The following is a 14,994-nucleotide window of genomic DNA, read 5'->3' as shown; positions in this document are numbered from 1 at the left end:
GCCAGTGCACTTCATGTGCAGTCACCATCTGGAAGCTTGAATGTTGCTATGATGTTGAACAGGTTTTTTAGTCTTAAGCTTTAAGACTAAGATGGATTAGGAAGAAAGGCCTGGCAATCTACCTCTGAAAATCAGCCTATTAAAACCCTATAAATCACAACAGTCTGATCCTCAACTGATCATGGGGATGGTGAGGACCATGGTGCAGTGTTTCATTCTATTGTTCATGAAGTCATCATGAGTCAAGAGTCAACTTGATGACAGCTGACAACAGATGGGGCAGAGCTCAGATGAAGCCAATTTTGGCATGAAGATTAGGAGTTCAGTGCCAGACAAGTTTGAAATGTCAAAGACGTGCAAAGCGGGATGGAGGCTAAGCAGTTGGATGTACAAGTCTGAAATTCAGGTAAAAGTTCAGCTGGAGGTATACGTTTTGAGGTTAGCATGCTAGAGATTTTTAAAGTCTTGAAGCAGGATAAGATAAGAAAGACAACTAGAGAAGAGAAAAGGTCAAACAATTAAGCCTTGGATGATAATTACTATGTTATATATTTTCATGATATATACATATGTTAGCAAATGAGAAAAAGCAAGTTTCAAAGTAACATGTACAGTATGATTCTGTTTGAATAAACATGTTGTTGTTGGAGTTAGGTGCTATCAAGCCAGTTCCAACTCATAGCGACCCTATGTACAACAGAACAAAACAATACCCATTCCTGCTTCAGACACATGATAGTTGTTATGCTTGAGTTCATTGTTGCAATCACTTATCAATCCATCTCATTGAGAGTCTTCCTCTTTTTCATTGATGCTCTACTTTACCGAACATGATGTTCTTCTCCAGGGACTGATTCCTCCTGATAACATGTCAAAAGTATGTGAGATGAAGTCTCCTCATCCTCACTACTAAAGAGCATTATGGCTGTATTCCTTCCAAGACAGATTTGTTCATTCCTTTGGCAGTTCATGGTTGAGATGGTTAAGATTGTGTATCAACTTGGCTTGGCCATGATTCTCAGTGTTCTGGCAGTTGTGTAATTTGTGATCTCTTCCCTGTTGAAATCTGATATGTGATCACCCCTAGGATGGAATCTGCTGAGTGGTACTGGCGGAGGTGGTGTCCCCTCAGCCTTCATCTCTCTGCCTTCTGCACCTATGCCCTTCCTGCTCACCTTGCCAAAGTTGTTGGCTTGTTCTGGATCCAGCAGCTGCCTCTTGTCTGACCTCCAGTTCTTGGGACTTGAACTAGCAGCTTACCTGTCCATCTTGAGATTCATTGATCTTCACAGCCTGAGAGCAAGAGTCCTGCTCCCTGACCTGCCAATCTTGGGTTTGCCAGCTCCTGCAGCTATGTGAATCAGGAGAAGCCTTGTGGTCTTTTCTGCTGACCTTGGGGATTCCTCAGCCTTCATAGCCTGTGAGCAGGAGCCCTGCTCACCAACCTACTGATCTTAGGTTCACCAGCTTCTGCAGCTCTGAGTATTGGGAAAGGCCTCTGTCCTGATCTGAGGACTTAGGACATTCCAAACTCTACAATCATGTGAGCTGTTTCCTTGAATCTTAAATCTCTCTATATATATTTATAGGCTTTACTGGTTTTACTTCTCTAGAGAACCCAGCCTAAGTCAATGGTATATTCGATATTCTTTGCCAACACCATAATTCAAAGGTGTCAACCCATACCTCAAAGAGATAGATTGACACAATGGCTGCAGCAATGGGCTTAAGCATAACAATGATTGTGAGGATGGCACAGGAACAGACAGTGTTTTGTTCTGTTGTACATAGAGAGCCTATGAGTCAGAACTGACTCAATGGCACCTAACAACACTGTTATCCTGAGTTCTCAGGACAATTTCTGACACTGTAGTTGTTCCTTTAAGACAACATGAGTTTATTTTCTCTGAGCAGCAAGAGCTACTGCTCAGACCTAGGAAAGTGCAGAGTGGATTGGGAAAAATGCAAAGAGTTCTATGAAGCTGGACATGGGTTTCTCCAGCCGTAAAATCCAAAACCTTCCAGATGTGGAAGTACTCCCACTCTCAGGCATTACCCTGAATCCAAGCCTCCTCTTTTCTTTTGGCAAGTAAGGCCAATAAGCTGCTTTAATTTGGAAAATTCCACTCACGTTTCTGATCTCCAGCTCTCCATATAGCCCCAGGGGCTTTTCTGCCAGCCTTGAATCCCAAATTTTGAGAAAAGAGAAAGGAGGAGACGGAAAATAAAAGGTAGAGGAAAGGTCGGAAATTTAAACTGAAATGTTGGTAATGGAAAGTCCCTTTCACGTCTCTTTAATTCTTTATTTGGATTCCATTGAGTGTGTGCCAAAAGGGAAAAAGGAAAGGTTAAATCCTCCTATCAGATCTGGCAAAGACGCTCAGCCAAGCAGCTTAAGGGACAGATTAGCTTGCCTGCAATGCAGAAGTGTTAATACACAGGATACAGGAGGCAGCACAGGCTGCTCCTTGGAGGCCTGGGCATCCACTGGCCTCCAAGAATGGTCTCCAGGAGGAAATTAGACTACAAGGGAATAGCTAGATCCTCAAGGCAATACAAAACATTCCCTCAGCCAAGGCGTAGAGCAAGGCCTCTGTACTCTCACCCTAAATTCTTGGGGTCATAGGTCCCTTTGAGAATGTGATGAAGCTTCACATCCTTCCCCCAGAGAAATACACAGACACAAGATTTTGCCAAAAACTCACAAACCTTGAACCTACCAATATGTCATAAACATGTTATAAACATGTGATACCTACTCTCATTGAGACCTTTTTGTTAAGAGTCTTACTATTTTTCACATACTTCCTCCCAGCAGGCAAGCCTCACTGCAGCCAAAATCCTTTTTGTAACTAAGATCAGATCCAAAATTCAAAGCATGTTTATCATTTGCCCGTGGCCTGATGTGTCTGTGTTTAATTCAACAAAACAGGCAAGCTGCATACAAAAGAAGAAAAAAATTCTTAAGTCCTTGGAGCAAATACTGAGCTCTTCTCTTGGCTCCAGAGCTGTGTAATGTTGGAAAAGTCACTTATCCCTTCAGCATGACAACATCTTCATGAATAAAATAAGAATTTACTAGTTGTCAGCCAACCTCTTCAGGTTTTTGTCAGGTTACATAAATTCTTACATGTTAAAGTGATTTTCCAGTGGATAATAGGTCTATATGAATATGAGAGCATAGAAAGCAGCTATGACGTACAAGACACTGGAGATACTGAGACGAGGGGGACACAGGTCCTTCCTACCCTGAAGGAGCTCAGGGGGAGTGAGGAGATGGATGAGGAAATCAATAACCACAGTCCTTTACGATAAAGTGTTCTGATAAATGCTTTATGAGATCACAAAAGGGAGGAATTTATTCCTTCTGAAAGGATCAGGAAAGGCTTCCCAAGGGAGAAAAATATCTGAGCTGAATCTCAAAAGACAAGGAGAGTAGCCAGCTGGAAAAAAGTAAGCATAGGATATTTCAGGCAGAGAAATCAGCATGTCAAAAAACAGAAAAAAAACAAAAGTTGCTCAATATGTCATTCAGGCTGCTGACTTGTCAAGTGGGCATAGCACTTAAGTGTCTCTGGGAGTGTAGAGTTAAATAATGAGAGGAAAATTCAGGACCAGCAGAGTGGTCTGAGGAGAGAGAGATTTCTGAGTGAGTTCCTTTGAGTTTCCTCTTTGCCCTAAATAAAGGCAGAGGTTAGCTATTAAGAATACTTACTTTTTCTGCCTCTCCCATCTCCCTGGAGAGATCAACATACCCAGGTTCCATATCTCTATTAAGGGGAGATGCTACAAATGACTACATTTCTCACATTTCACAGTCTTTCATCTTCCTTTTGGCTGTCTCCCATAATTTCAGATTAGAGGAAGTACTTACTTCTTTGAGATCTTTAGGACCCTGTCCCTAAGTGAGGAACCCAGGAAGGACCTTAAGGAGACAGCCTGGGTCTCTGGACAGAAGAAGCAGTCCAGTTTTCAATTTGAGGCGCATCTTCTAAGAGTGTGTGTGAGTGTATGTGCGTGAAAACACTTGGGATTTGGAAAAACCAAAGCCAACTCCCTGCCAAGTATTTTTCCCATTAAGTTTTAAGCCTGTGTGTGTTTTAAAGGAAATGTAATTCGCATGTTTCTGATGTTCTTATTTTTAATATGCCCAAATGTTTCATAATAAGTTCTTGCTATCCAAGAAATTCTTGAAGCCTGGGTTTTAGTCTCAAGCTCTCCCTCTAGAAATAGAAAATTGAGTGTTTGGTTCAAGAATAGAAAGAACACAAAGCAGGCAGAATAAAACTTAAGTTTATAATATAAGAAATACCCTAAAACAAACTCTTCTTTTGCAGTCCTCACTTGACCTTTCCCTGCGACTCTCACACTCATATGTTTATTGGAAGGGTGACCTCACATCTTCAATTGCTCAGGACAGCCCTAATTCATGCCACTTCTCCTGGCATCGTTATCAACAGTTCCCACTCTCACCCAAAATGTCTTAGTTTGAATGATAAATTTTATGGATGCCTTTGAATTATAGGGTCACTATGAGTTGGAATTGAATTGACAGCAACCGGTTTTTGTTTTTTGAACTATGGTGTTGGTGAAGAATATTGAATATACCATGGACTTCCAAAAGAACGAACAAATCCATCTTGGAAGAAGTACAACCGGAATGCTCCTTAGAAGCAAGGATAGTGAGACTTCCTATCACATACTTTGGACATGTTATTAAGAGGAACCAGTCTCTGGAGAAGCACATTTTGTTTGGTAAAGTAGAGGGTCATTGAAAAAGAGGAAGATCCTCAACGAGACGGATTGACACAGTGGCTCCAACAATGGGCTCACACATAACAACGATCATGAGGATGGAGCAGCACTGGACAATGTTTCGTTCTGTTGTACATAGGGTGGCTAGGAGCCAAAACTGACTCAACGGCACCTAACAACATATATAGGCCATAACTCTGTCATGCCCACTCTCTCCATTCATCTCTTTTTTTATGGTCCGGATCAGAGCTGTCCAACAGAAATATAATGCGACCACAAATGTGAACAACATAGGAGATTTAAAATTTTCTAGTAAACATATTAAAAAAGTAAAAAGAAACAAGTAAATTGAATTTTAATAATATATTTTATTTCACCCAATATATCCAAAATACTATAGTATCAATTTGTAATAGGTATAAAAATAGCAACATTTTACATTTTTCTATTTGTTCTAAGTCTTCAAAACTTACCCAAACCAAACCAAACCCAGTGCCGTCGAGTTGATTCTGACTTATAGCGACCCTATAGGACAGAGTAGAACTGCCCCGTAGAGTTTCCAAGGAGCGCCTGGTGGATTTGAACTGCCAGCCCTTGAGTTAGCAGCTGTAGCACTGAACCACTACACCACCAGGGTTTCCTCAAAACTTACAGCATGTCTTAATTTGGATTAGCCACAGTTAAATGGCTCAATATCCACATGTGGCTAGTGGCTATGGTATTGGACAGTGCAGTTCCTGACTAGGAATGAACTGTGCAAAAAGAACTTGAACATTTGGAAAAAAATCCTTAGTCTATTCATATTGCAAAATTTGAAAAATCATGCTTTAGAGAGGACATGAAGGATGTATATGCCTGGACAACCATTTTCTGAAGTGATTAGGCTTATGGATCAAATCAACCATCTCAGCAGAAATGCTGCCAGCTTAGACTGAAGGGGACAGAGACAGGAAAATGAAGTAAGGCTGTCAGGCTACTGGGATTCTATAGGCAGGAAACAGACCCCATAGAACTGCTTGGCTGCAAACACCTGTTGTCCTACAAAAAAAGGAAGGAGTGGGTTAAGGTTGGGGCCACAGCCTCCTTGATTTCAGAGGAGGGTGCTATCTTCTCAGTTCCAGCAGAATGGGCCTAGGAGTTGGGTTTCTGCCCAGCTTCCAAAGGATGGAGCTGCCACTCCGTTGGGCCTAGAAGACAGAGTATCCATCCAAACAGGATTATTATGAGGGCTTGAAATCTAAAGGAATTTTCTCTGCTGGGCTTCAGACTTGCTTGGGACTCATGAACCTTTTTACCCTCCAGTTTCTCCCATTTGGAATGGGAATGTCTATTCTATGCCTGCCCCACCATTGTATTTTGAAGGCTGAAGAATTAGTATTCTAGAACTCACAAATCCATAGTTGGAGAGGAATTTTGCCCCGGGATGAACCATATCCAGAGTCTCACTCATACTTGATTTAGATGATTTAGAAGAAGTCTGCCTGCTGAAGGAGAAGGGGCTGCTCCTGCACTGCTACACGCAGAACATAGACACCTTGGAGCACGTGTTGAGGCTGGAGTCTGAGAACCTGGTGGAGGCCCATGGCACTTTCTACACGTAGCACTGCCTCAGCCCCCTCTGCTGGACGGAGTACACTCTAAGCTGGATGAAAGAAGATCTTCTCCGAGGTGACCCCCAAGTGTGAGAAATGTCAGAGCGTGGTAGCCTGACATCATGTTCTTCAACGAGAGCCTCCCGGCACATTTCTTCTCCTGCGTGCAGTCAGACTTCCTGAAGGTGGACCTCCTCATCATCATGGGCATATCCCTGCAGGTGCAGCTCTTCACATCCCTCATCAGCAAGACACCCCTCTCCACCCCGTGCCTACTCATCAATGAGGAGAAGACAGGCCAAACAAACCCCTTGCTGGGCATGATGATGGGTCTTGGAGGAGGCATGGACTTCGACTCCAAGAAGGCCTACAGGGATGTGGCCTGGCTTGGTGATTGTGACCAGAGCTGCCTGACCATTGCCGACCTCCTCGGTTGGAAGAAGGAACTGAAGGATCTCGTCCAAAGGAGTATGCTGCCATAGACACCCAGTCAGTGTCAGGGGACCCCAACCCTGGCATTTCTACTTCCCCCAGGAAGTCTCTGCCACCCGCCAAGGAGGAGGCCAAAACCATGGAGGGGGAGAAACCCCAGTGACACCACATCTCCCTGGCAGAACTCCTCTGGGGACAGCTGAGCCCCAGCCAGTCCTGCCCCTCTCTAACTTGCAGCTTTTGTGAGAGAACTCAGAATAGCTCTTCAGGCTCTAAACCACCCCCTCCCCAAATTGGGCGCCCAGCCCCTCAACCCCAGCACAGCTCCTATATCCCCCAGGGGCCAGGCTCCAGCAGTCAGTCTCTAACAGCTTCAACCTCTAACTGCTCACAAGGCCAAGGATCAGCCTCTAATCTCTAACTGCTCCCGGGGGCTGGGGGTGCCCCCACACCTCTAACTGCCCCAGGACAGGGGTCCAAGGGCCCTACTCTCACCTCGTAGGACTGGGTGGGCCAGGTCTAACCTCGTGTGGGCTGGGGGTGAAGGCCTCCCACGTCTCTGCCTCCAACTTCCAAGTGGGTGCTGTGCTCCCTCCACCCGGGACCCACTTTCCACGTGGGGATGGGTGGAAGAGGTTGCTCATTGAAGACAAATTAAAAGAAAAAAGCAAAAAAAAAAAAAAATTGGTTAAGACTTTGGAGTATGCTGACATTAAGTGAATGTATTTTGTACACAGGAAGGATATGAATGGCGGGGTAGAAGGCAGACTGTTATGGATGGAATTGTGCCCCACAAAAGATGTTGAAGTCCTAACCCCTGGTACCTGTGAATGTGACATTTGCTATGATTTTTGTTGTTTTTTTCTGTTGTCTGTCCCCTCTTACTGTTCATTTATGTTTGATAGAGTTCCTATTCATTTCTGTAGCCCAGAGCCTACCATCTACCCTGCATACATAAGACTCCTAGCAATTAATAGAGGGAAAGATCTAAGAAGGAAGCAAGGGAGAGAATAAGGTAGTGAAGGACAGAAGAAGTCAGAAAGGCATGAAGTAAAGAAGAGAAAAGAGAGGAATGGAGAAGAAAAAGGCATGAAAGGAGGAAGGGAGGGAAGAAATAGTAAGGAGGGAGAAAGGCTAGTTATTAGTATTTGTCCTGGACTGAATTTCTTCCCCCTAAAATATGTATCAATTTGGCTAGGCCATGATTCCCACTATCGTCTGATTGTCCACCATTCTGCCAATTGACGTTATTTTCCTGTGCTGTAAATCCTATCACTATGATGTTAATGAAATGAATTGACGACAGCTATGTTGATGAGATCTACAAGATTGGATTGTATCTCAAGCCAATCTCTCTTGAGATATAAAAGAGAGAAGTGAGCAGAGAGACAGGGTGCCTCACAACACCAAGAAGGGAGCACTGGAAGCATAGTGAGTCCTTTGGACCCAGGGTCCCTGTGCTAAGTAGCTCATCGACCATGGGAAGATTTATGACAAGGACCTTTCTCCAGAGCCAACAGAGAGAGAAAACTTTCCCAGAAGCTGACCCAAATTTGGACTTCTAGCCTACTAGACTGTGAAAGAATAAATTTCTGTTTGTTAAAACCATCCACTTGTGATATTTCTGTTATAGCAGCACTAGATGGCTAAGACAGTAGTACTACATAACCATAATAACAGAATAAATCTAACTGATTAGGACAAGAGACAACTGAACTGTAGAGTGAGATCTTTAGCTCAGAACACTATAGGCATTTCTTCCAGCTTCTGCCTCATTGTCCAGGGCTGTATGGCCATGAGTTCCTTACTGGAATCATTTGTAAACGCTCACCCATAGGATTAACCATACCCCTATTCCTGGACCAATTCCTACTAATGCAGGCAAGATGTATTAGTTTCAGGATCCCCACGCAGTGTGAGTGAATAGTCACCACCCAGACTGGAGGCCATGATTGCTCACCTCTGATATGTTCCCTAACTTTCCTTCATTGCCCATCATAGGACCCTGGGCCTTTGGGTCAGCCACTGGACACTGACATTAGGCCCAAGCTCAGTTCTAAGCCATTGTGTGGGCCAAGGACAGAGGACCCAGCCTCTGCTCACACATTAGAGTAGCTACTATGTAATAAATGCCTTCCAGAGGCCAAAAAATAGATATTCTTCTGTTCTTCACAGAAACTTTGTAACTAGATTTTTGCAATTTCACTTTACAGAAGAGGAAGTAGAATCAAAAGGAAGGGAGGAAGAGAGAAAGAGAAAAAGAAGGGAGGAAGGAAGGAGAGAGGGAGGAAGAGAAGGAAAAATGGAAAGAAAGAGGCAGAAAGGAAGAAAGAAGGATAGAAAGAAAAAGAAGGAAAGACAGAAAGAGTTACTTGTTCAAAGGAACATGTTTGTTTTAGCATAAACAAAATCCAGATTGGTTGGCTTCTAGAGCTAGTATGATGGTTAAGATTGTGCATTAACTTGGCTGGGCCATGATTCTCAGTGGTTTGCCAGTTGCATGATGTTACGATCCCTTTGACGATGAGATTTGATATAAAGTGATCACCTCCATGACGGGATCTGCTGTGAGTAACCAATCAGTTGAAAGGGAGTTTCCTTGGGCATGTGGCCTGCATCAAACATAAGTGGGCATTCTGGGAAGGCTCATGGGCTTTTACTTGCTCTGGATCCTGCAGCTTGCTCCTGTTATCTGACCTCCGGTTCTCAGGACTTGAGCTAACAGCTTACCTGCGGTCTTCTTGCCTGACAATCTTGGTTTCACCAGCTCATGAAGCTACATGAATCAGGAGCCGCCTCTATCCTGACCAATGGATTTGGTAGGTTCCAGCCTGTACAACTGCATGAGCCATTTCCTTGGTATAAATCTCTCTCTCTGTATATATTTTATATATATTTACATGCTTTACTGGTTTTGCTTCTCTACAGAATGCAGCCTAAAATAGCTAGCTCTGATTCCATTACTCTGCCTTACCCCTCTCTTCACTGGAGTTCTGGTGACACAATGATTAAGCACCAGGCTGTGAACCGAAAGATTGGTGATTTCAACTCACCCAGCAGCTGTTCAGGAGAAAAGACCTGGTGATCTGCTTCCATAAAGATTATAGCCCAGAAAATCCTATAGAGCAACTCTACTCTGTCAAATGGAGTTTCTACTAATTACAACTGACTTGAAGGCACCCAACGATACCCCTTTCTTCAGTGCGATGTACCCCCAGCTTCTTTCTAGAGCATAAGTCCTACACTTCACCCACCTGGGTGCTTGGGCTTGGGTCATTCTCTCACTTGTTGGGGAACTCTCTGGTGAGAATTTTCTGGGACCGGGGTCTATCTCTCATCGCTTGCTCTTGGGTGCCCTACTATCTACTGCTGACTGATTGAATATTACCTAGAATTGCTGCTAAATGACCCATTTCCCTAGAGTGACCTCTCATCAGGCCAGCCTCAGCCTCCCCAAACCCACTTCGGGTGAGTGGTCAGAGGCCTAACCCAATGGACTTAGCATTGACTTTCCCTGGATAGACCACCCAGCCTTGAGCTCATCATTCTGGTTTTTGTGATGTTGGGCCAACTTTGTCTGGCATAGTTTTCTCATAGAATACTTTAGGACCGATGGTAATTTCAGTTTCCCAACAAAAGAAATGAAAGCCACACGGAATTATTTAGACTGGAAGGGACAATTATAGAGAGATGTGACTTAGGTAATAACCAGGACAATCTTCAATGCAACAGTTCTTTCCAGGAGAATTTTAAGGTAGTGGGGCTGTTGTTCTATTGCTGCTTTTATTGCATAATATTTACCTTCCAATCACTTTGAATATTCAAAGAAGGTGAAATTCCTGGGGTGTCCAGATATGGGAATCGGACCCAGTCACCTAGTAGGAGGACACAAGGAAGTCCAATCTGTTTTCAAAATACCTTTCTTCAAGCTCATACACTTAATAAAGACTAAATACAAGCTTGTGCCTCAAAAAAGGCCTGGTAATCTACTCTAAAAAGTCAGCCATTGAAAACACTATGGAGCACTGTTCTACTCTGACACACACAGGGTCACCATGAGTTTGAATTGAGTCAACAACAACTGGTGATTGATAGTGATAATGCTTACTTTTTGCCAGGCACAGATTTAAGTTCTGGGAGGGTTCTAAAGACAGGAAAGATAAGGTCTCTGTCCTTAAGGGGCTTTCTGTCTTTTGGGGAGAATGACCACATCCATAAATCAGTCAAATGCTAGGCAATGTGAGAAATGTTATAATAAACACACAAGGTGCTTACTACATGAGGGACAAAAGAGGAAGAGATTTCACATAAGAGAGAGACTGTATCTCACCCAGGGGAATCAAGGTGAACTTTCTGGTGGAAAGGGAATTTGATCTGAGTTTTTGCAGACTGGTAATAGTTGGGTTGAGTAGTAAAGGAGTTTTGGGATTAGGGAGGTGTCTTATGCTGGGTTCTCTAGAGGAGTAAGATCAGTGACGCTTATACAAATATATGTACTGAAAGAGAGAGAGATTTACTTCAAGGAAATGGTTCATGCAGTTGTGGAGGATGGCAAGCCCCAAATCCATGGGTCAGATATCAGACTGGAGGCTCTTCCTGACTCACATGGTTGCAGGGGCTGATGAACCCAAAATGGGCATGTCAAAAGGCAGGCTGCTGTTCACAGCCCAAGAACTGGAGGTCATCAGAAGATCATAAGTCAGATGCAGGATGTAAGAGTTATAATTTTGAGTCTATTTAGGGAATTAAAAGAACTAATGTAGGTAAAGCACTAGGTTCATGGCGGTGGTGTGTGTTGTCAAGTCCATTCGGACTCAGCGACACTATACGACAGAGCAGAACTTCCTATTGGATTCCCTAGGCTGTAACCTTTAGAGGGGAGCCCTGGTGGTTCAGTAGCTAAGTGCTCAACTGCTAACTGAAGGGTCAGCAGCTTGAACCTGCCAGCCTCTCCATGGGAGGAAGATGTGGCAGTCTGTTTCCGTAAAGATTACAGCTTTGGAAACCCTGTGGGGCAGTTCTATTCTGTCCTATAGGGTCTCTATGAGTAAAAATCAACTTGACAGCAACAGGTTTTGGTGTCTTTAGGGGAACAGGTGAACAGGTCTTTTATCCTGCAGAACTGCTGACATTTGGGTTAGCAACCCAGCACTTAACCATTGTACCGCTAAGCTCACAAGAGTGTCAATAATATTAAATTGCTTTCTTTACCTTCGTTGGTCTTGTTTCTGATACACAGAATCAGTCTAATTCCTTTTCCACATGATGGTCCTGCAGATATCTGAGGTCAGCTATCTGGTTCCCAGTCTTCTCCTCTCAGAGTCAATCACAGCGTTTCATCATAGGACATGTTCGTAAAGCCTCAAGTCTCTTGCCTAGCTATCTCACTCCTAGAGCAAGGTGCCTAGGACTGGCTGAGCTCTCTCAGTGTTCTTGCCAACACAGGGGGTATTAAGTGAGTACAACTTATGCATATCAAGATTTAGAGGATGTTACATGCTCTAACTCCAGGAGAAAAAGTCCAAAGAGAAACATTTCTAAAATAAAAAGAATGACTTGATGATGATAAAATTTCAAGTACCGTGGCATCCTGATAGGAAATAAAGCTGCTAATGGGAAGACTTCCCAGTTGGCTTTTCCCTGTGATCCCTACCCTGTCTATACCCTTGCAGGCATGGGCACAGATACGAAAGGATGAACAGAATCCCTGCAAGCAAATTGAGGGATGACCTACTGATGACATAGTTTCACCGTGAGTCGCTGGGGCAGGAAGTCATGAAGGGACTCACTGATTGAGACAGTAAGTAATCAGCTGGTATCAGCACCAGTTACCATCGAGTTGACACCAACTCATAACAACCTCATGTGTGTCAGAGTAGGACTGTGCTACACAGGGTTTTCATTGGATGATTTTTTGGAAGTTGATCAGGGCTTTCCTCCAAGGCACCTCTGAGTGAAATTGGCAGCTGGTTGGCAGCTGACCACGTTAACCATTTGCTCCACCCAGTGAATAATCAACTGGTAATGCAGCTTTAAAACTCCTTGTAGAGCTCAATACTTGCTAATTGGGATTACGTTGACATTTGGCACAAAATATTCACAAGGATGGGTCATCCCACAGAACACACAGTACAGCATAACATTTCAGTCTCAAGGTCATTTCTCCTTCCTCCCAAGGACTTCCATAATCTTTATTGCTCCCTTGAGCACTCTCTCCCCTTGATCTTCAGATATCTGGAAAAGGATAAGAGCCAGATGCCTCTTTTGGGAGCCCAGAGAGAATATCTAGGTGGCTCCAGTTTGGGGAGCACTAAAAAGTGTCTAATGAGAAAATCATCATAGGCAGGAGAGATGATCCCCTTGCTGGACTATGAAAATAGGTAATTTTCAGTGGAAGGAATTTGTTGCCTTCGTTTCTTTTTGGATTTTGGTAAGGGTATTTACAAATCTCTTTGGGTTCTTCAGACCAAAATCAAAATTCAAAATTGCTTTGTAGGGTTAAAAGAACATGATCCGGTTTTATGTGCTATAGGACAAACTCTGTCAAAGCAAACAAGATTCTTCCTTTTGTTTGCTCGGCTGTGTTGTGTGATGTAGGATGTAAATGACAGCAGTTAATATTTGTATATTATTTTACTACTAATAAAGTTGAAGAAAATTAATATTGATTACCTACTTTTGGGGGGCATATTATTTATTATTATATATACATAAGTGAAATTCTCAGCTGGATGTCTGGGGTTCCGTCTTGGCTTTAGGCTTGCTTTTCATGCCCTCATCTACTCCAAGGTATCTAAGCCCTTCATGCAGTTTCTTACTTATCCCACTTCAAGAACTCTGGTCCTTCCACCCTTTCTGCCCCTGCCACCCCTCTATCATCTCTCCCCCGTATTCCAGCCCCACTCATATCAAGATTCTGGAAGTGAATAAATTGACTCTGGAAGTATGCTTTTTTTTTTTTTTTTTTTTGCTTCCCATTTAGGTTAGTAATGTCCTTGAGTCTTAATTTTTGCTTCATGGTGTGCGTCTTAGTTATCTAGTGCTGTTATAACAGAAATACCAAAGTGAGTGATGTTAACAAATAGAAATGCATTTTCTCACAGTTTAAGATGCTAGAAGTTCAAATTCAGGGTGCTGGCTCAAGGGGAAGTCTTTCTCTCTGTGTCAGCTCTGGGGAAGTGTTCTTGTTCTGTTCCTTGGGTCCTTGGCTATCTTCATGTGGCTTGGCATATGTCTTCCCCCATCTCTGCTTCTTCTCTGTGCCTAATCTACCCTATACCTCAAAGAGATTGACTCAGGACACATCCTACACTGATACTGTCTCATCAGCATAACAAAGGAAAGCCTATTCCTAAATGGGATTATAACCACAGGTATAGTAGGATTTACAACACATATTTTGGGGGGACACAATTCAATTCATAACAGTGTGCTAGGGATATCCTCAGGGTTTTAGTGAGAACAGAAAGAAAGGGAAATGCACAGGATGCAACTAAATACTTGGCAGTATAATTCTACCGAAAATGTACAATCTCACCTACTCTTCAAAACAGGTGTTATTTTCTTCATTTTACGGACAAGAAAATTGAAGCTCATAGCAAGTAATGGTGATGGTGGCCCTTAAATTTTGATTTTCTTAATCAGGACCTTTACTTTTTTGCTGCTCCCAAAAATTGACCCATTAAACAATTTCTTCAGAATGGTGCTCTTCCAGGAGCGAATCTCACCAACAAGCTTTAGCTAAACACAAAACAAAACAAGTTGATTCCTACTCAGAGCAACCCTATACGACAGAGCAGAGTTTCCAAGGTGTGGCTGGTGGACTCAAACTGCCAATCTTTTGGTTAGCAGCTGAACTCTTAACCACTGATATCCTTTCCCCCCTTATGAAGATGCTGAAACAGGGATAACTGGGCCCCTTGAGCCCCCTTACACAGTCACCTTGTCTGTGTGTCAAAGTGCAAGCTTGGTGTTCTCTCTGTGGAGAAAAGTGTTCATCCCCCAAATACTGACAGAACTATATCAGGAATAAGCTAGATGAGGCAAATAAATGTCTCCTTTATACAATAGAAAGAACATGGAATTTAGAATCATAATTCACTGTAGGAGTTTGGGCAAGTTGCTTAGCTTCTCCAAGTCTGAATTTATTCACGTATAAAATGGAAAATAGAATCCCCTAAAAAGTCCCTGAGTGTTACAAATTGTTAAGCACTTG

General features: G+C 43.1%; 1 pseudogene; it reads left to right on the top strand.

The window, feature by feature from the left end:
• The first annotated feature begins 274 nt into the window (after positions 1-274).
• On the top strand, positions 275-7,011 carry LOC100659425 (NAD-dependent protein deacetylase sirtuin-2-like; annotated as a pseudogene).
• Positions 7,012-14,994: the final 7,983 nt, after the last annotated feature.

Source organism: Loxodonta africana, chromosome 5 (assembly GCF_030014295.1).
Source record: "Loxodonta africana isolate mLoxAfr1 chromosome 5, mLoxAfr1.hap2, whole genome shotgun sequence".
Lineage (NCBI taxonomy): Eukaryota > Metazoa > Chordata > Mammalia > Proboscidea > Elephantidae > Loxodonta > Loxodonta africana.
Note: the sequence above shows the minus strand (reverse complement) of the source record. Positions and strands in the feature narration are given on the sequence as shown.